We start from the raw sequence: 22,690 nt of genomic DNA, 5'->3' as shown, positions 1-22,690 counted from the left end.
GTAATCTCCGTAACTACTGAATCGATTTTGAAAATTCTTTCACCAGTACAAAGCTACATTATTCCTGAGTGACATAGGCTATATTTTATTTTCGAAAAATTAGAGATCCCTACGAAAATTGCAATAATGTGAAAAGAGTCGTCTCATCTGTGAGCTTCCGTGGCGTGCGCTGCGTAAATAGTTAAAGTTACACGAAAACAATGTTCTGTGGAATTGATAACAGAATTCGAATTTCAAACAGATAAAATATAAAATATGTCACTCAGGATTTCTACTGGTGAAATTTTCAAAATCGGTTCATTAGTTCAAGATATTACCCCTTACAAATAAACTTACAAACTTAGCCTCTTTATAATAGAAGGAAGACTAGCAACCCACCCCGGCTTCGCACTTGTAGCTTATTACAATTTTCGTAGGGATTTCTAATTTTTTTGAAATGAAATATAGCCTATGTTATATAACTCAGGAATAATGCAGCTTTCTACTGGTGAAAGATTTTTTTAAATCCATTCAGTAGTTCCAGAGATTACTCCCTACAAAGAAACTTACAAACTTTGTCTCTTTATAATATTAGTATGGATTGAAGGATATCTAATAATTAAACAATACCTACGTAAATAGATTTCGAATAGGCAATATTCGAATTCCAGGAACCTTTCCACATCATGACAACATGATATCGATTTTAATTTCACATCCGATACGCCCACATATATACTTATCAGTTGCTATCAGATAATGTCTGACATGTAAAAGCCTATTGAGTAGGTTGGAATAGCTTATCATTATCAACTTATCAAGTCCTTGATGTTCGTGTTAATGAGAAAATAGAATGCCGAAATTCGTTGGATTTTTTGGTAACTTAATTGCTGGCCAAGTATGGATTGGCAGACTTTACACATAAGATAACATTATGAAAATCTTTCTATATGCATTACTATACAATACTATACATATATTATACACGTCTATAAAACTAAGTTGGTTGTTTAGTGTATTATACCAAACTGAAATCCCAATCGCCGTCGGCGCCAATTCGGTTGCAAACAAGTCTTTAAACTAATCTAAATTGTCCGTCCGTCCATCCGTCCGATCTGGCCGTGGATTTGTGGTTACATCACACAAAAAAATTGGAATGTGTTACGAACAAATAATTAGTATTTTCAGTTTTTAAAGTAAGATACTATACCAAGTAGGATATCATATCTATACCTGTAGGTATATTCTAAAATAGATGTACATTAATTTTCATGCATATTTAATAGTTTTTGATTATCGTGCAAAATGTCGAAAAAAATACCCAAGTACGGAACCCTCGGTGCGTGAGTCTGTTTCGCACTTGGCCAGTTTTTTTTTAAATTATACCTAATTATTGATGAATGTGTTGGTGTGTAGGCCTTAAATTAGAATTTGAAGTCGATAAGAAAAATTTAAGATAGCGTAAACCATGGAACAAGGGAATACAGGAAGACCAAATTACAGCCACAAAAGCCCTGCAGAAACAAATTAAAAGATAACCTTAATCTAACGGTAGGCGAAAATGAGAGAAAAAGATCGCTTTTAGGCTGATCGCACATTGACTACAATCGGCTCTAGAATTTGTTGTTATTCATAATTTTACCTTGACACGCAACACATGCACTAAAAGTTGCTCAAGCAAGCAAGAGCAGAATTGCTTCAATTAAATATTCAAATGTTCGATGTCTCGGTGGAAGTCAAAACTACAAATCCGCCGACTCAGGGCGTCATCAATATGGATAACTGGATAGTTCGACGGCGATAAGCAGCTTGAATCACTATAGCTATAAAGTATAAATGAAGACTTCGAAGACTCGCGAACCACGGAAAAAAGTTGTGACTATAATAGGACGCCCTGCATATCCGCACGTCACCCGCGCTCGCCCGCACCGGTTTAGCGCGAGGGCTGTGCGGGTGTGCGGAGCGTTCTCTCCCCGATTGCTATCTCGACCTGTCGCGGACAAGACTATTGGTTGATGATAATCGTATGTCAACGTACCTACATAAAATTGAATTTGTTGAGCAGCGTCGAGTCTTTTTGATAAGTTGTTGTCAAAAAGACTCGACTCTGCTCCATTCCGTCTGTATGCGCTGGTCCTTAATCAACTGGTAGGCAACAAAAAATATCGCTCTTTAATTGCGGATAGAAAAGAAAAGTCTTATTTCACTTAATTACATTTACTCAGTTAATTGACTTTTCGTTTTACGATAATTACAATTAACGAACTGGGGGTGTAAAGTAATTACTGGCTGCTAAGCTGATGCCTAAATAATTTAGAATTGGTTTAGCGTTATTTTTAACGTTCGAATTGAAATCGCAGTTATTTTCGTTATTATTCGCGTTAGCCAATTAATAATTACTAGCTCATGCTCGCGACTTCGTCCGCGTTGACTACATAAATTTCAAACCCCTATTTCACCGCCTTATTTAAAATTTTACTTCAATCCCTACCCTGGGTAAGCTAGGATTAAACAAAGGGGACGTTTTGGTAGAATTTCTCCTCTTCGGAATTTATAGCGACCCTGTTTTAAGTCAAACGTTGTAAAAATATGTTGGGAGTGTAAGTAAACTGATTATATAGGTATACTACTGCTGTGAATTTTTTTACGTTCCTATATACTACCATTTGGCTGATAGAGGGGGGGGGGGGACACTTGACTCTAATAAGAATTAGTACTTTAAAACATCATATTTTACAAACGGATCTAGAAATCGAAAAATGATGTTCTCACACTCATAGTATTTTTAAAAGACCTATTCAACGGTACCCCATACTATAGGGTAAACGAGAAAAAAAAATTCATCTCCACATGTAGGGGAGCTACCCTTAAATATAAAAATTTATAAAAAATTTATTTCACCACTTTGTTGGCGTAATAATATTTATACCCATGCCAAATTACAGATTTCTAGCACTAAGAGTCTCTCTCGGACAGACGGATGGACATGCGAAACTATAAGGGTTCCTTTTTTACTACGGAACCCTAAAAATGTTTAGAATTTTAATCACTAAATAATCTATACTTACTAATATTATAAATGCGAAAGTGTGTCTGTCTGCTAGCCTTTCACGGTGTTTATTGTATTGTTCCTACGTGTTGTGGTGGTGGTGCGTATTGCTTGCCTGGTGGCTGCTTTTTCCTGCATGTTTAGCAATGGGAGGGCGGGCGGTGCATGTCGCATGCTGCATGTTGCACTATGCAGATTCGACCTGTTTCAGCGGATTATAGCAAACTAGTTGATGCCCGCAACTTCGTCCGCGTGGAATTTGCAAATCCCGAGCGAACTCTTTGATTTTCCGGGAAAAAAAGTAGCCTATGTCGCTCTCCAGGATTGGACGCTTTTCACGTGATTTTTCACATCTAACTGTGAATTGGTACATCTCTACTTGAAGCTGTGTAGGTTTTATCTGCCACGTAAATCCCCAACGATCCGGGGCGGATCGATTAGGATATAATTAATAATCCTGCTAATACAACTTAACAAGATGAAGCGGCCTCAGTGAACTGAAAAGGATCCAATCGAATGGATCCTTTGTTCTTCATAACAGAGATTGATGGCAAGCCGTCAACAACTGGGCTGTCCGAGCTTTTAAGATGAAAAATGGATTTGCGGAAGTATGGCGAAAGTGACACCGTTGCATGATATACAGTGAACCAAAAGCTTAATCAGTACCCTTATTATAAATGCGAAAGTGTGTTTGTTTGTTGGTTTGTCCTTCAATCACGTCGCAACGGTGCAATGGATTGACGTGATTTTTTGCATGGGTATAGATAAAGACCTGGAGAGTAGGCTACATACATAGGCTACTTTATAGCCCGGGAAACCAAAGAATTTTCACGGGATTTTTGAAAACCTAAATCCACGCGTACGAAGTCGCGGGCATCAGCTAGTTTATTATATGGGCAGCGATATAAAAAACCGGGGCTTAACGTAATCTTCGAGACTTGGCTATGGCTAGTATAAAGCTGTTTCCTATCTTAAACGCCTCAATAGTATCTCTGATGGCTAGTCAGTCGTCATCAATCCTATTGTCTAGCTCTAGAACAAAGAGGTCGATTTGATTGAACCCTGCCTTGATTGGGGCCTTGCATGTCATTCTTTATCTTGATAGTGGAGGTGCTAAATGAGTGATTTATTGGTTTTCCTCACAGTTTACGAGGTTTAAGGTGAATAAGCATTTTGGCCTTTGGGTTTATTTCGGACACTGTTTATAATGTAGAGATCTTTGGATTTAGCAATGCTTAAAACCTTTTTAGGGTTCCGTACCTCAAAAGGAAAAAAGGAACCCTTCTAGAATCACTTTGTTGATAGGATCACTAACACCAATGTAGGTACTCGTAACAACTAATATTCAACGGGCAACGGGTTAACTAGATACGTGAAAATTATGGTAAGTGGTTAGTTTGGCAACAATAAACGCTTAAATCCCCTGGTGTACAAAATATGCATTAGTTTTGCCAAACGGCGCACAGCATGCCAAACGAGTAGATGAGTAAATTTTTTAGTAGTCCCCAGAGAGGTGTCATTAAAGACGGCTGATGTTCCGCAAAACGGCTTTAATCTATAGGGTTAGTAATTAGTATGCATCGACTTATAATAGTAGGTATAGACGAGGGCTCACAAACGAATTTTAATTCGCTTAAGTGGTCTGGTTTGCACACATATATACACATGTATGTTTCTTATTATGAAATGTAGAAAACTTTTGTCAAAAACAAAGTGTTCGTATAAAGGATCCGTTTATCTTTTCTAAAACCAATGAAATCTTGTACGATGATGGTACAAAGCCATTTCAAGTGCGATTCTGACTCGCACTTGACCAGTTTTATATTTTTTCTACAATAGTAAATACCATTTAATAAAGCGACACGTGACAGCCGAGCTAAATGCCTCACTTTATAGATAACTATGAGCCTCAATAGCTCAACGGGTAAAGGCGAGTGGACTGAAAACCGAAAGGTCGACTATTGTCGTACCTATACTCCTAGCACAAGCATTACGCTTAGTTGGAGAGGAAAGGGGAAGTCATTTAACATGGCTAATATTATTTAAAAAAAAAACTTTTACAAACTTTAACAATTGCAACGTTTAATATTCCAAGCGCAGTTGCAGCGAGTTTAAACACATAACGTTTAAACAAAGACCTGACAATGTACACAGGACGTTACTATAACCACAGTGCAACTGTAAACAGGAAAAGCTTTTAGAAATAAAGTGTTTTCAGCTTTGCTTTGGTATAAAAAAGTGGACAATTACGAGTCAAACTCGTACATCGAGGGTCCCTTACCTTGGAAGAAAATATGCGGTTAATTTCATGGAGTAATATATGAAATTAACCGTTTATATGAGTTTGTTTAGCATGGTAGACTACGGCCAAAACCTTCTTATTGTGAGAGGAGACTCGTACTCAGTAGTGAGCCGTCAATGGGTGGATGATGACGATGATGATTAACAAATTTTTTTTAAAAAAATAGTCACGTTCCAAAGTCAAATGGCATACTCTATTTATTTTGCCTGTCCATTAAAAACCTTTGATGTCAGGTCCATATATTTTATTGCCTAACTAAAACTCATACCATTTGAAACGCTGTTATTTCGCTTTATTTTATTGCCTAACTAAAATATATTCCGTTTGAAAAGCTGTTATTTTGTACAGTGTTGGATGAAGGTTGGTTAGCATAAAAGATTACCAAACAATGTAAAGTGCATTTAATCATCCCTAACGGCCCATTTATGCGTGACGCGTGAAACGGGCACATGTGGGAAACCGAGTGACAAAAACAGAATTGTAGTGTCTCGTTTGACTGACAGCGTTTCAATGGCGGGAAGACATTTGCTCTATTTAACGACACTTAGTTAATGTAGGCTTTCAATGAGAACTAGTTAATTTACTCGCATCGGAGAGCACTTTAAGCTCCTGTTATTGTCACTAACATGTAAAAATAAGAAACTTTAATCTGAGTTTAAATGGTACTGTACCTTACTCATAGTCAAATCATAGGTGGTTAGCATTAAGGATTCATAAACAATGTAAAGTGCATTTAATCATCCCTAAAGGCCCCTTTATAAGCGTGACGCGTGAAATAGGGGCATGTGGGGAACCGAGTGACAAAAGCACAACCCATGTCTGACGACTATAATGCCTCGTCAGACTGACAGCGTTTCAATGGCGGGAAGACAGCTGCTTTGTTTAATAGACGCTTAGGCTTACAACGTGATGAACTAATTAATTCCTGTGTCTCGGAAAACGCTTTATTATCACTAAAATCTAAAAATAATAATTGTTAACCTGAGTTGAAATGGTATTGTATTTTTGTGAAGTCGAATGTGGAAGGTATTGGGATTTGGATTTGGGACGGTTTGATGAATTTTGTGAAAATTTGATTTACAAGGCCTAATTAGAATTGCTGCGTGATTCCTTCAAATCAATTCCTTCAAGTCAATTCCTTAAAGCGACGTATTAATTGAAAAACTTTTTTTCTAATGCAGTTACAAAATTCACGTTTATGCTAACACGTTTTTGATTAATGTACCGACTAGTACTGGACTGGCTATTAGATTGAAGATTTAATTAATGTGCGAGAAGCAGTAAATCCTTCAGTGCCGCCACGCTGACAAGCTAGAATACTGTACCATAAAGTATACATGCATACTGTGCTATACAATGCAAGCTCTGATTAATGACTGCTGGGGTAGCACGTCCCACATCTGAAGCTTCCTTACACTGGGTTGTTAATTGACGTCACAGAAAATAAATATTTTTAATTAATCACGTAGGAAATAAACTGTATGCTACGATGTACACGAGACTCACTTGCAATAAAATAGTAAATAAAAAATGTAGAAATGTTTTTCAACGATTATTGTGTACGAACGAGCAATGTTAGTTTTTCATCGGTTTTGTACAAACTTTGAAAAACTTTGCATAGTTCCAAAAAGTTAGAGGTTACCCGGGACCGAACCCCCAACCTCCAACTAGAAGACGGCCCCCCTAACCACTAGGCTATCGCTCGACTTTACTTTTCAAGTTAAACCTAAGAAAAACATAAAATCTTCTTAAAAAATCCAATTCTGTTTTCGAAACTAAAATTACTAGTACAACCTAGCAGCCATTTTCTCATTTAGCCACACGAAATTGGAAATTTCAAAACACTAGATCAATAATTTGGCTGACTGCAATGTCCAATCTAGACCTACAGTTATGTCCAATCAAAGTTTACTCGCTTCAGTATATTTGAATTTGAGTTCACACGACTTCAATTCAACTTTGCTTTGAAGTATGGTCAAACCAGTAACTTATTCTCATTATCTTTATACACTACTAGCTTGTTTCCGCGACTTCGTCCGCGTGGACTTCACAAATTTCAAACCCCTATTTTACCCCCTTGGAGGTTGACTTTTCAAAAATCCTTTCTTAGCGGATGTCTATACGTCATAATAGCTATGTGCGTGTTAAATGTCAGCCCGATACCTTTTCCTTTTATATATTTTGAATACTTTTCATACCTAGAGTAACCGACATAGCTCAGAGGGTTGCGAAGCTGAAGTGACAATGGTCAGGGCACATAATTCGAAAAAAAGATAGACGTTGGGATCCCAAGGTGCTAGAATGGGGACCTCGCACCGGAAAGCGCAGTGTTGGAAGATCCTCCACTAGGTGGACAGACGACATCAGATAAGATAAGTCGTTGGGGGCCAGCTGGATTCAGGTGGCTAAAACTATCTAGGTGCAACCACGGATCAATTTTCAACCGTAAAAGACAAAATAAACCTACCTAAAATCAGAAAACATAGATCGTAACACAAGGCGGAAATCTTGACTGTCTCAATTGTAATGAACCTGAAGTTCAAAACAAATACTCAAATCGTTTAGGGACACCAATTCAGATTGTTGCTGACGGCAAAAAGGGTCTACCCAAGAAAGATTTCCGAGGAGAAATTTATTGGCCCTCCCAAGAGGCTTAAATTCCGATTTTAATTCTAGTAGCACAGAGTTCAAATTTGATTACTATAAGGATCAGGTCGTGTCAGCAGCCGCTGTCAATATTTATTGTTCAAAATGAAAATTGGTTTTGGTACCATCTGGTAAATAAATCGTAAGGAAAACCGGAAACGCGTAACTTCTATAAATTCGAAACAAGCTCTATAAACTATAATAAAATTGTCCTTGCTTTAACCCATTTTAATCTTTAATAAATAATTATGGTGATTTGATTAAAGTTATATAAAGATTCCTTATTATGGCATAGCTGGCTATGCCATAATAAGGAATGGCCAGCTAACGAAGCCAATGATATAATCGAATGTGTATAATTATATTATGGAGATTTGAGTCATAGCTCTTCGTAGTCGGGTAAAATCTCTATTCATTGCAATAACTATTTTTGAATTCAGGCACTACATTGTTAAACGTGCGACATATTAACTTTTTTGGGTAAAATAATAAGCAGATAAAGAAGAAATCTTATTTTATGACTTGTTTTTTATATATTCTGCAAGAGATTGAATAAATATTTTTCTTTATTGTAGCTCAACTTTTTGTGACGGAATAAGGAGCAACCATAATGTTACATAATTTCCCGAGAGACCTTTGAATACGACTGTACGTCACGCAATGGGCATCAAGAGATATATTTAGGCCTTTTACTGTAGACACATCTAGCTGAGATAGCTTTAGCCAATTCCTTTTCTATTTTATAGCATTGACCTATTATCTTTTTGTAATTTAAACTTATTAAAAGCTGTACAAAGCTTTCAAAAATATATTAATAAAAATTTAATATCACTCGCTAATAACGGTGACGGAAAACATCGTGAGGTTCAGGAGTGTTCTCAAAGGTGTGTGAAGTCTGCCAATCCGCACTTTGCCAGAGTGGTGGACTATGGCCAAACCCTTCTCACACTGAGAGGACACCCGTGCTCTGTAGTGAGCCAGCGATGGCTTGTTCATGATGATGTTGATTCTTCAATATACATGTAAAGTTTAAACGAATGATCGGGAACGGCGGAATTCAAAGAATTACAACATTTCCAGACAATTTGAAGTCAAATAAGCAGCGAGGGGAAAAGAAAAATTTTCATTGAAAAATACGCTTTGAAACAAAACACCATTCCAGTTTGCTCTGAAGTGAAATATTTCTTTTGTTATATCTGTGATTTTTTCAAATAAATCCTAAAGGCTGTTTTACACTAGAGCAACAACATTTGACAATGCGGTGTTCTATTGCTTATGCTCGCGACTTCGTCCGCGTGGACTACACAAATTTCAAACCCCCTTTTCTACGTCTTTATAGGGGTTGAACTTTCAAATCTTGCGCAATGGGTGGTCAAGTGCACCGGCCAACCAAGTGGTGAGGGTGAAATTGCTTACGGTGGCGTGCGATGTGGTTGTGGAAAAAGGGGGGTGGAATAAGGCCAAAAAACTCCTCGAAACACTACCCATTCTTGTGGACAATATGGTAGTTTTTGCCTCAATTCGCTGTCAATGTGAATCGACCCTATGGATTTTATTTTCGCAACTATTGTATTCGGCCATTATAGGCAGCGTCCTGTAAATGACGCATAAAATGGACGTATGACAAGATGGATCACAGTTTATTATGTTTTACGAGTGGCCTTTGATAGATAGTGGATACTGGATAAGCATTCCCCGCCCTCTTCCCCGCGCTTGCCATACATAAATCAGCTTTCAGGTCGAACCAATTTTTATTGTAGATAAGTGCACTTAGTATGGAAATGTAAGATGATCCTTTTACAATGGAGTCATGAAAATCTATTTTCTAGTCCGTGCTCAGTAAAAATAACAAACAAAAGTCGTAACCCTACTCTTTCAATCATGGAGAACTCTTAGTTATGCAGATTTTCTCACGATGTTTTCCTGCACCGTTAAAGCAAGTGATATATTTTATAATTGTTTAAACACACATAACTCCAGATAGTTAGAAGTGTGTGGCCGGGATCGAATCCCAGACCTCGACACCGGACGGAAGGAGGCCGACGAGACGTCTTAAGCACTAGGCTATGACGGCGTTTTATCTCAGGGAGGGTAAAATGTTCAAACATAGCATGCTATTTATTTCTCTACAAGCGACCCGCCCCGGCTTCGCACTAGTAGCTTATTTCAATTTTCGTAGGGATCTCAAATATTTTGAAAATAAGACATAGCTTATGTCACTCAGAAATAATGTAGCTTTCTACTGAAAGAATTTTCAAAATCGGTTCAGTACCTCCAGAGATTGCCCCCTACAAACAAACTTACAAACTACCTCTTTATAATATTAGTATGATTATTTATCTACCTAACTTATAGCCTAACTTTACAACTCAATTTAGCGAGCTAAATTAGCTAAAATGCAAATAGCTTGTAGTTTCAGCGACAAGCATCGTACGAAGCGAAAGCCAATTGGTACGATAAATTCATTCGGAACGCGGTTTGACTTACGGTATAACTCGACTAAAACTTTAGTGCATTCCGTTTCCAGCTAACATCTAGGTTGGGTTAGATTGGAATTGAGTTAGATTTAAGATTTGGTTATAGACTGAGCGAAGCAAGGTCTCTGTCTTACTTGGATGAATTTGCAATTTGCTCGTCCGTCTGTTAATTTCTTCATGTATGCCACAGGTTGATTACCATAATATATAACCATTACTACTCCAGCACCTTGAGCACACGAGTAGATAGTCTATATATCTACTCGTGTGCCTTGAGACCTCTATTCTCACATACCTATAGGCTAAAGAAAATTAAGGTTGTGGATGTAGTATGTATAGTGCGCGACAGGTCAAGATGGCAGTCGGGGTGGGGATGCACCGCGCGCCCGCACAGTGCGGGAGACTATGTGCGCGGTATGCCTCGCATCATACCTCGATTGCCATCTCGACCTGTCGCGTATTATACTTGAAATTCACAAAGCAACTTAGGTTTATAAAGTTTTGAAATGTTTTACTTTTTGAAATCTTAAGGGAGACACTGATAGGGTACCAAAAGGCTTAAACCATTTTTTAGTCTACCTATGCTAGAGTGACGGACGACATCAAGCGAGTCGTAGGGAGCCGCTGGATTCAGGCAGCGCAAGACCGTGGCGTTTGGAAGTCCCTACAAGAGACCTATGTCTAGCAACGGACGTCTATCGGTTGATGATGATGATGATGATGATGATGATGATTTATAGAACCCCAAATTGTTTACAGTTCATGACTCGTAATGAAGCAAATTGAATACCCTTGTTTTAAACAATAAGGGCTTTCAAGTTTCAGCCCGTGGTCTTGTTTACGGCACTACATCGGCACAAGGTGACTCCATCATCATCATTATATCCATCATAATTACTTACGAGTGTCATCCGGAAAATCCGTTTTGTTTAAAAAAGGGTCGATTTCGTCAAATGATTCATATCGGGATTACAATATTTTTGTTTTAACACGGATAGAGAGTTTTTATTGCTTGTTTGTCATCATCATCATTTTAATCCATCTCCGGCCACCTACTGAGTATGGGTCCCCGCTCATAATGAGAAGGGTTTAGGCCATAGTCTACCACGCTGGTCAAGCTAAGTTGGCAAACTTCACACACCTTGGAGAACATTATGTAGAACTTTAAGGCATGAAGGTTTTCCCACGACATTTTCTTTCGCTGTTAAAGAAAGAATTATGTGATTGCTTAATAAGGATGATCCCCCGATCTTCGATTAGGAGGCTGAAGTCTCAGTCATTAGATACTCTGATAAAGTGCCGTGTCTTAATAATTTGCTAATACTTTTCCCAACGTCACTCTAATAACACGTCTTAATTATTTCATTATGAAAAAGTGTTTTTGCCAACAAAAAGGCATGAGATCAAAGAGACCCCAAAAAGTGAAAATAAGATCGTTTATAGCGGTGAGATAAACAGTATTTAGGGCAACCGGCACCTTAATGATTAAACTTCAGCTTTTAACTCAAAGGGTATCAACCCGAGTTTTCATGCTATTTCTATTAAGTTTGTTAGTTATTTTTTCTATCAACAAACTAGGTTGAAATGTTGCCTAGGTGTAGGTATGTCCAAAATAAAGATAGGTATTATTTCTTAGTGATTATTAAATAATGTCTTTAATGTGAAAATACGTATAATCCACGTAAGTATTATAACCATATTGAATTATCGATTAAATTAAAAAGCACGTCAAATATTTGTGAAGATTCAAAAGCACTTGTAAAGCACTTTATTTGAATGAAAAATCTTTCCTTTTCCGTTTATGTTTCTACTAGCTTATGCACGCGACTTTGTCTGCGTGGATTACACAAATTTCAAATGCCTATTTCCCCCCCTTGTGGGTTGAATTTTCAAAAATCCTTTCTAAGCGAATGCCTACGTCATATATAATAGTAATCTGCTTGCCAAATTTCAGTCCGACCCGTCCAGTAGTTTAAGCTGTGCGTTGATGGATCAGTCAGTCAGTCAGTCAGTCACTTTTTCCTTTTATATATTTAGATTTAAAGATTTCTATTTCAATCTTAAGTTTTCCGCACAGTATGAGAAAAGACTGCCATCCAGAGCTCTTTTTATCTAAAGCAACTGTATCTACTACTCTTTGTATATCCTATAGTCCGCTCTTATACCGACTACAATTAGTCGACTTTTACCCTCTAACAAATAAACCTGGAATAGCGGTGGAATAGCTGTTATACTCTGTTTTGTCTTTTTCCTTCAAATGTCAAATTACTGATGACAGAGAAAGATTCCACCGCTATTCCAGGTTTATTTGTTAGAGGGTTAGTCTGCAGTAAAAAGGCAGTAAGGCTTATCACATAATATCAGTTCCCCGATCTTAATGAACCAGCTGCTATCACAGAAATGGGTCTGTTAAAACAAATTTTCATTCCTCACACAATCGTCACCCAAACTTCATTTCCATTTACACAATCAAGCTAAAATGTGTTTTCCGAAGTGATTCTGCAAGAAAAGTTTAATTAAATTTCACGTATAATATGCAAATCTAGCCCGTTTGCATGATATTTTGCTGGAACTTGAGAGAATTGGTGTGTAACTGTAACCAGGAGATGTCGTTTTACCTACTAGAGAAGCAAAAACATAAACGAAAAAATGTATACAAAATTGAAGCTTTTAAACCACTACTTACCACAAGTTCGGAAAATAGATTCTACTGAGCTGGCAAGGAACTTAGCAATCACAGATTACTTTAACACGTTTCTAAAGCGTCTACTAAAATTTGAAAATGTGAAAAGTCACACACACACACACATTGTGAAAACACTGCGAGATAGGTCATTATTTTTCTTTTATTAGGGTTCCGTACCCCGAAGGGTTCCAATGGGACCTTACTACTAAGCCTCCGCTGTCTGTCTATCTGAGATATTTCACAACAAATTATAAAAATGACCGCCATATAAATACAAAAAAATTAAAGAGTATCTACATAATCTACGGAGCCTTTCGTACGTGAGTCCGACATGCAATTTGGTTTACATTAGTTTAAAAAAAATAGCAAACGAACTTTTTTTATCGCTCAAGGTTTGGGATACTTTTGACCCTGGGATAATAAATTACAAGGCCAGTAGCAGATGCTTTCACGAACAGTTTTTACTTCTTGCGATAACTTTCCTTTATGAAGGCCCTAGAGATTTGCGACGCACGCACTTGATTCAATATAGTTTGGGCCTTGGGGCACTTTTAGTTCATTTTAGCGTGTAGAATTAATATAGAGAGAGCGGAACGGTAAAGTGGGTGATTAGTATTTGAAATCTTGGGGGTTTTATAGAATCAGTAACCTCATTATACCAGTACTTGTTATAAATGCAAATGTGTGTTTGTTTGTTGGTTTGCCTATGACACTCTCCAGGTCTTTATCTATACCCCTGCAAAAAAATCACGTTGATCCGTTGCTCCGTTGATTGAAGGACAAATCAACAAACCAAACAAACAAACACTCTTTCGCCTTTATAATATGCGTCTATATGGGTACTTATAGTACCGATGGTACGGAACCCTTCGTGTGCGAGTCCGACACGCACTTGGCAAATCTATGTTGGCGCGCATTTGCCTAGAAGTTATTTAAGAAAATATGTAGCTTCCTAAATAACTAGTTTATTCTATCTATTAGATACCTAATTTAGCGTTTATAGCGGCTAAGACGTCGGCCTCCAATTCGGGGGGTTGGGGGTTCGATCCCAGACACCACTAACTTTTCGAATTCATGCCCATTTTATTTTTAAGCAATTGAATATCACTTGCTTTAAGGTGAAGGAAAACTCAACGAGAGAACCTACATGCCTGAGAGTTTTTAATAATATTCTCAGAGGCGTGTGAAGTCTGCCAATCCGCACTTTGCCATCATGGTGGACTAAGGCCAAACCCTTCACACCCTGCGAGGAGACCCGTGCTCAGTAGTGAGCCGGCGATAGGTTAAAGATGATGATTGTTAGAATACCTAGGTATAGAGTTTTGAGGACTACCTAACGGAAACTTTGGTAATAGCAATTACCAGTATATTTGAGAAAAGTTAGTATGTAAAGTTAGTAAATGGCATCCGCATTAAAAAGCATGTTAAATTAAGGGTTTTTAAATTTACAATAATAATATAATGGATAACGTTGATCAAAATCAGTAAAAGGATGGATGGATGAAAAATATGAATAAAATATAATAAGAAAGAAAAGAAAGTAGCTATTATTTCAAACTCTTACAGAAGAAATAGAATAGGTTCTTAGTGGAAAAAGGGTTTTCTTACATAAATACACGCCTTTAAGACTTTTTTACTTATCAGCGAATGAGATCACCAACCCTTGTCCAATATGGGGTTTTTCGGCCTATCGTTACTAAAATATGAGAAACAAACTGCCCAAAGTTATCTTTAGACTTTTTAGGGTTCCGTACCTCAAAAGGAAAAACGGAACCCTTATAGGATCACTTTGTTGTCTATCTGTCCGTCTGTCTGTCTGACAAGAAACCTTCAGGGTGAATTTGTGGTTACATCACAGCAAAAAAATGAAAATGTGTTCAAAAAGAAATATTGCTATTTTCGACTTTCAAAGTAAGATTGCAATATCAAGTGGGTTATCCCATGGGGGGGGGGGGGGGGGGGGGGGAGTTTTTATGAAGGTAAATAATAGTTTTTGATTTATAGTGCAAAAAGTCGATAAAATACGATTGTATACGGAACCCTCAATGCGCGAGTCTGACTCGCACTTGGCCGGTTATACTCTTTTTTCGTTGAACCGTATCTCTATTAGTTCATCACAGCCTTAATATTTTTGCGTAAAAAGTAAACATGTAATCAACTTATTGCTCAATTGCGGCAAAGCCCAAAGGAGGGTTATGTGTTTGATCTGTGTGTTCCTATGTCCGCTTGTAACTACAGAACGGCTCAACCGATTTTATGTGCGTCATTAGTTTCGTCTTGTTGGCGCGAGTGTCACTACGAAATTAAAATTCTTAAAAAAACAAAATAGCGGATTTTATGTGCTTTAATGTGCGGGCTGATAAAAGTTTTTTTCATCTTATTCACTAGGAGATGTCTGAGAGTTCTTCGGCGTGAATATACCTAGGTATTATTTAGAACTCTCGCGGGAAATAAGCATATGCAGCATCGCGATAAAAGTAGCATATGTGCTGCTATGTGTCCTGCAAGAGTTCCATTGTCAGTGTCTGTCTGTGTGCGCGACTGTAGTTTCCTAGATTTCCGTGAAAAAAAGAGTTTTAAAGTTACACTTTTTTAATTGCAACTTGCACGTTTTTGGCTTGCGCTTGACGACAATCATGCTTAATAAAAAGCAATATGGTTCTAGATTGGAGCGCGCTTGCGTAAAAAACGCCTATTCACTCTTGCCTTGAAGGTATTAAATTATACGATGGCAGAAAACAGGAAGCCGGAAGGGCAGGAAACTCTGACAGCAGCTTAGAAAGCAGGAAATTCAAATATTTGCATGTAAATCTTGTGGACCTTCGAAACTAAATATTTTACCGAAAATCTAGCAAACTACAGACAAAATTACATTGAGTTTAATTCAAAAGAGAATCAATCAAACTACGTTCGTTTCTTTATGTTTTTATTCAAAAACAAGTTAGCTCTTGACTGCAATCTCATTTGGTGGTAGTGATGAAGTAGTCTTAGATGATAACGAGCTAGCCTGAGAGGGGTATGGCGGTTTTTATTAAACCCTTTGGTGTATTTTGGAGTTCGTATGAAACACACTACGCATACACTTCACAGAACACACAATACTTGTTTTACTTTGGTGCCAATGTGACCTTAAAGAAACTAGGCACTTTCCTACGGAATTTCATAAAGCAATTCCGAGTTTGTGTCTGCCTCAAAATTAGTAAATTCTCCAAAGAAGCCTCAAAGACTCGCCTAAAATATTCAGCGCCATACATCTACACTCTACACACCCCACCGACACTTTACGATTATGACTCATAAGTCTTAAGAGTGCTTACTTGCGTCAACAACACTCGCTTCAAGTGTTGGTTAGGAATAATTTGGGCTTTGTTTCGTTTTATAGAAACAATCCTCGGTAACTTTTGCTTTGCTTAAAACGGTTATATATTTCAATTGGGTGGACTTTTTAAGTGATTTTAATGTTTAAATGTAATAAAATGTGTGCCAAGAATGGCTGTACAAACAAAGATCATGAAACAAAATGTTCACAAACAAAAACTTAACTAGGTATAAATATAATATGTCATTGGTAATTTTATTATGATGTCAGAGAACATAATATAGTACGCGACAAGTAAATATGGCACACCGGCACAGACCCGTGCTCACCCGGTGCGGGCGAGTGCGCGTGACGTGCAGGTGTGCGGAGCATTATCCCGTCTCATACCCCGATTGCCATCTCGACCTGTCGCGTACTAGGTATATACTATTTGTGTTGTTTCTCTTATTGCTTACATGTGTGACAAGACAACTAATAAATACACCATAGGTTTACTATAAATGCTCGAAGTTCATGCCTTTCACACGATAAACTAGCTGATGCTCGCGACTTCATACGTGTGGATTTAGATTTTTAAAAATCCCGTGGGAACTCTTTGATTTCCCGGGATAAAAAGTAGTATATATGTCACTCTCCAGGTCTTTAACTATACCCATGCAAAAAATCACATCGATCCGTTGCTCCGTTGCGACGTGATTGAAAAACAAACAAACTAACACACTTTCACATTATTATCATATGGGTACTGATCATACCAGTTCAGATTCAAAAAAAAATTGCTTCTTTTTAAACTATATACCTAGCTGATTTTGTGGTCATTTTATTTAAAAAAAATTAAAGAATTTTATTTTTCCCCCGGTGATTGATTCATCTTTCAAGTGCAGTTGGGTAAAATTTCATATGCTATCAATACCTCTACGTATTCATATTCTATCCCATATAAATTCTCACTTTGTACCTTTTACTTTTACTCTAGTCTCTTTAAACTAATTTACTGAAGATCTATTCCACTGAAAACGCTAGAAGTTCGGTAATAAGTATCAAGTAATCCTTAAGAATTAGTGTCCATATCGAAACACGTTCTGCGTCGGGGGAAGGATTATTATATCGAAACAAGTAATCTTATCTATCTGTTCGAGATTAAACCTTAGGTCCCAGTATTACAGACCATATTACAGTATCGGTTAACTTGAAATTTTAATTGGAACATTGCTCAAGATGGATTAGATTAGGTACGATTGGACCTCTGGTATCTGCAGTGATCCTTATTGTTCCGCAATCACCTATTATAGTAGCGCTTAGGGAAAATTCTCAGTAGGTAAGCAATTAAGCTGTGATAGCCTAGTGGTCCGCCTCCTATTCGGCAGGTCGGGAGTTCGATTCCGGACTTAACGTCGAAATCTGAATATGCGTGCGGTAGAGTATACCTAATATTAATATGTTCAGCCCACCACGGTAGATTATTCGTTACGCTATAACGCTTCTATGTTTTGTTATTCGCTGTATTTTGCCAGTTATTCGCATGACATACCTACCTACTTTCTTTTGGAACGACTTTGCAGCGATATCTAGGATTTATTAGAATTCTTTGAAAACACGGCCTTTTTTTTATCCCCTCAACTTGTCAAAGCCAGCGAAATGGAAGAGATTTGATTTGGACTGTAAAGTTAACTTCGAATATTTATCATGCTCTTCTTACTATTCTCATCAGTCTTTCTTCTTACTATTTACGTTGTAACTTGGCCAACAGTCGTAAAATTTTATTCATCTAATTTTTCTTTCAAATCCTTCCTTTTATTCACATTCATGGTACTTAATAGTTCTTATTATAGTTTTGTTTGTGTGTAGTTTGTGTACCTACTAACACACGTAACAAAACGTTTTTGAAAGATACTTTAAAACTTTTAGAAAAGCATAGTATAAAAATAAGTAAGTACATTCTAGCTCCAAAGAATGGTCACCGAATTAAATACCTACCTAACTATAAAAGTCCTAAAAAGATTTTTTTTTAGTAAATCATATTACCAGAGTTACCGACATAGCTCAACGGGCTGTGAAGTTGAAGTGGCCATTGGTAGGGCACATAGTTTGGCAAACTGATGGAGGTTGGGATCCCAAGTCTTAGAATGGCAACCTCGCACTGGTAAACGCAGCCTTGAAAGATCCTCTACTAGGTGAACCATCGAGACGCAACGCCACTGGATTCAGACGCGCAAGATCGTGGCGTATGGAACTCCCGATAAGAGATCTATGCCTAGCAGTGAACGTCTATCAGTTGAAGATGATGATGATGATGATGAAAGCATATTGATATACAAAATTTGATTTTCGTTTTATAATATTTGCGTTGTATATTCCTATTTATTTCTCCATGGTAGAAAACTTTTCCACCAAATCGGGTTCAATGTCAATTTATGTAATTACATCTTTACCTTATCATATGTAACACATGATACTGAAATGTGTCCAAACGGCACAAATATTATAAATGTATTACGTTTCCGTAGGTAACAATGTCAGAATGCGCCTCCGGGGAGTCCAACACGTGTTCATGATATATCACTCCTACGAACAATATTGTAGATATAATTATATTTGGTAAAATGGAATTAGGTTTACACCCAAAATAAGCGAGGTAAATTAGTAGACTAACGAACACAATAATATCACCAATATTACCATTCGGAACTCATTTGTGCATGGCGCAGTCCGTTACCTAAGAGTAAGACATTTTATCTGCTACATAGGAGTAGGACCAATCACTATTAGTTTTGTAAAGAAACTTGATAAATCCATTATCAGTAGGTACCTACTATCTATTATCATCATTCGATTATATCAATTTCGAAAAATCCTTTCTTAGTGGATACCTACTCTTTACAAAGAACACATCCTCCCATGTCTCTAGGACCAGCGATTTAGGTTTGCATTGATATATTATAAGTCAGTCAGTCAGGACTTAGAATTTTATATAAAATACTTACAGTTAAACATAAGTTCCGACGTCAAGGACAAAAAAATTAACTTGAATTTATTGTATGTAAATTTATGATAAAGTGCCGGGATGTAATAAAAAAGCCAAAAGGCCGAAAATAAATAATGCCGAAAACATTTCTAATTTTACATATTAAGTACCTATGCACTCAGTAAAATTGTTGCTACTGCCATTTTTCAAGTTCATAACGTCGCACATAAACAAAAAATGAGACCTTTTTCAGTCATGTTTTCTTTTGGGATAGGTACCTATGTTGCTTCTTCAGAAATGAAAGCTTATGAGACAATAGTGATGACTCGAAACATCTCAAGGGAATAAGTGATCATTGATATTTCACTAATTTATTGAGTAGTTTTATATACTGATGCTACAAATCTATGATGTTCAATTAACTAGGTAAACTTGAGGTTAGGACCCGTTATATAAAGTAGGTGTATTGAGTGAAAATATAGGTAACTAGGTATACCTACCTACTTGACTTTTTGAAATGAAATGGAAACATTTATTTTTGCCAAATGTGAGTAGTAAATGATGGTACATACACGGATGGTGTCTTTCACATTTTGCCATTTATGTATGGCGTGCAAAATATGTGGTACTTACAATACCAATAAAAATATATAAAAAAAACAAATATATTTTGACGAAATTTGGTATAATAAATATAGCTGAAATGCCGGGGAAGGACATAGGTTACTTTTTATTCCGGAAAATAAAAGAGAGCCCATGGGATCCCTGTAAATCAAAGAGTTCCCACGGGATTTATAAAAACCTGAATCCACGCAGACGAAGTCGCGGGCATCAGCTAGTATTTTATCAAATACAAAAATAGAGCATATTGAAAAAATATGTTAGTAATTTGTTAGAAGTAGGTCCTGTATGTACCTACCTACCTACTCCTCAACTTACTGTCTTACGTAGGCTTAGTCAGGCCGGAATCATAATGTAGAATTACTCTCATAATCCTATACAAAATATTGAAATAAGTACGTACAATATATGTTTTCAATACGAAATTTTATGAACAAAATTAGTTAAAGCGTTTGAACGCGTTTAAAAACTATTCGCATCGCAATGGATCCGTAATTAGTGTGTATAATCGTAAAAATCCTCCATAACCTCCAGAACCCGCAAAAGAAATTACGTACGCAAGTACGTAAAAGCAACAAGAACAATTCCATACACGAACCGCCAACACGTAACTCACCGATATCTGGCACAAAACACTTCAAAAAAAAAACAATTTGAATAATTACGTGACGGAAAGTATGACGTAACGTAATTTTTTCAAAAATGGAACGTAAAAATTGTTGAATACGTACGCGCGCGGTCGTTCTCGTTCCGTGTGCGACGCCACCCCGTTCGGGAGGGGAGTCGAGTCACGAGTGAACGCCGGGGCACCGCGTCCGCCCTTATACGTCCGCCCTAGCCCCAACGCGAAGGCGGTAGGCGGATCTGTATAGAGCTGTTTGTCTAAAAAACTTATATTTGGAATGATAATAAAATAAAGATTTATTTATTTATTTATACTTTATTACACACAACAAGTAAAGATAATAAAAACATACAAGGATCTTAATATAATAGCTGTAGCATGCAAAGGCGGCCTTATCGCTAAAGCGATCTCTTCCAGGCAACCTTTGACGAAAGATCTTATTATTAAAGAACTTATTAGCAGTACGTGTTGCCAATGTTGACATACAGATCAGAACTCACGAGAGAAGTTTCTCTACGTGATCAAATCAGAAATAAGGAGATTTGTAGAAGATCCAAGTAACCGACATAATATCTTCTACAAGGTGTCACTAGGGTAGACGCATGGAGTCGCTGGAGTCAAGAAGCGCAAGACCTACAACAGCCATTTATTGCTTGATAACGACGACAACGACGTGTTACGCCATAATTGTTTTTTTTTTCAAAAAAGTTATAGCAAGTCGGGTTAACGTAAGAATTCTAACGATACCCCCCTACATACAAATCTGTTCAGGCATTTTATGAGTTATGGTAGATTAAAGAAACTCTCATACTTAGAGCCTCGATAGCTCAACGGCTAAAGGAGCGGACTGAAATCCGGAAGGTCGCCGGTTCAAACCCCACCCGTTGCACTATTGTCGTACCTCTCCTAACACAAGCTTTACGCTTAGTTGGAGGGGAAAGGGAAATATTAGTCAGCATAATACACTTGGCTAATATTCTTAAAAAAAAAACATACCCACATACACATAAAAGAATTACACTCCTAATTTTGGGCAGTCATATAAAAACTTGGTTGTAGCAGCTCGTAGTGGTTTTTCAGTGCCATCTCTGTCACACCACCGCAGGTTGTCAACAAAATGTTATTATAGCCCTCATCTACGCCACCGCCCGTCGGAGAAAAATTCCCTAACGATAACATACATCCAAATCTGTTTAGAAATTTAGTAGTTATGGTGGATTTAATAAACTATCATACATACCTACAAACATACATGAACCTGAAAGAATTACACTCCTAATTTTGGGCAGTCATATAAAAATTTGGTTGTAGCAGCTCGTAGTGGTTTTTTCAGTGCCATTTCTGTCACACTACCGCAGGTTGTCAACAAAATGTTATTAGTCCTCATCTACGCCACCACCCGTCGGAGAAAAATTCCAAGAGCACTACAGCAAGTTTAGACGAATGGCCCTCGTTACTCGTTCAGCTGAGAAAGTGGCCGCGAACTGTCCCTACTTGATGACCGTGTACTATGTCAACTTTCCCTTAACTTCTCTTTAAGTAGTTCATCATAATCAACTTATCGCCATACTACTGAGTGTACAGTAGTGCTTATTCTTTACGTCGCCAAATTTCTCAACATTCGAAAATTCGCCACTAACTGCATTACCTCAATGCCCCAAGTTGTCAAAGTAACATATTCATGCACTTTCGAAGGTTATACAGGCTGTAACCAGACACTAGCAAAAACTTAGCGTTATTGTTATACTAACTAAACACAATCCAATACCTATAATTTGCCTCATTTTGTAATTTTAGTGATTTAGTATTTTTCAAACCCGCAATGTATAGCGTGCAAAACTCGGGTCAATGCTTCACCTACGACGCGGTACTGACTCCGAGTGGCCTACTTACGCAACATTTGTTGACCTCTAGCGTCAGTCAGATGTTTTATTTGCAATATATCGTATTTATAAAATTATGGGATTTTTTAATTTATTTTTCGAGTTTTTTTGTGGTATCATATAAGTAATCATCAGTAC

The 22,690-nt window shown here is 37.4% G+C and overlaps 1 protein-coding gene across 3 annotated transcripts in view; it reads right to left on the bottom strand.

The window, feature by feature from the left end:
• Positions 1-20,869, bottom strand: part of LOC117992850 (U8-agatoxin-Ao1a-like) — a 51,834-nt gene extending 30,965 nt beyond the window's left edge. For 2 of the 3 annotated variants that reach the window (XM_034980560.2, XM_069506317.1), the window contains exon 1: positions 20,776-20,869. The gene's annotated coding sequence lies outside the window, so the exon portion shown is untranslated. Of the gene's footprint in view, positions 1-20,660 lie in introns of all 3 variants that reach the window. The other variant, XM_069506316.1, reaches the window with a different exon arrangement.
• Positions 20,870-22,690: the final 1,821 nt, after the last annotated feature.

Source organism: Maniola hyperantus, chromosome 22 (assembly GCF_902806685.2).
Source record: "Maniola hyperantus chromosome 22, iAphHyp1.2, whole genome shotgun sequence".
NCBI lineage: Eukaryota > Metazoa > Arthropoda > Insecta > Lepidoptera > Nymphalidae > Maniola > Maniola hyperantus.
This window is presented reverse-complemented; position numbering and strand designations above follow the sequence as displayed.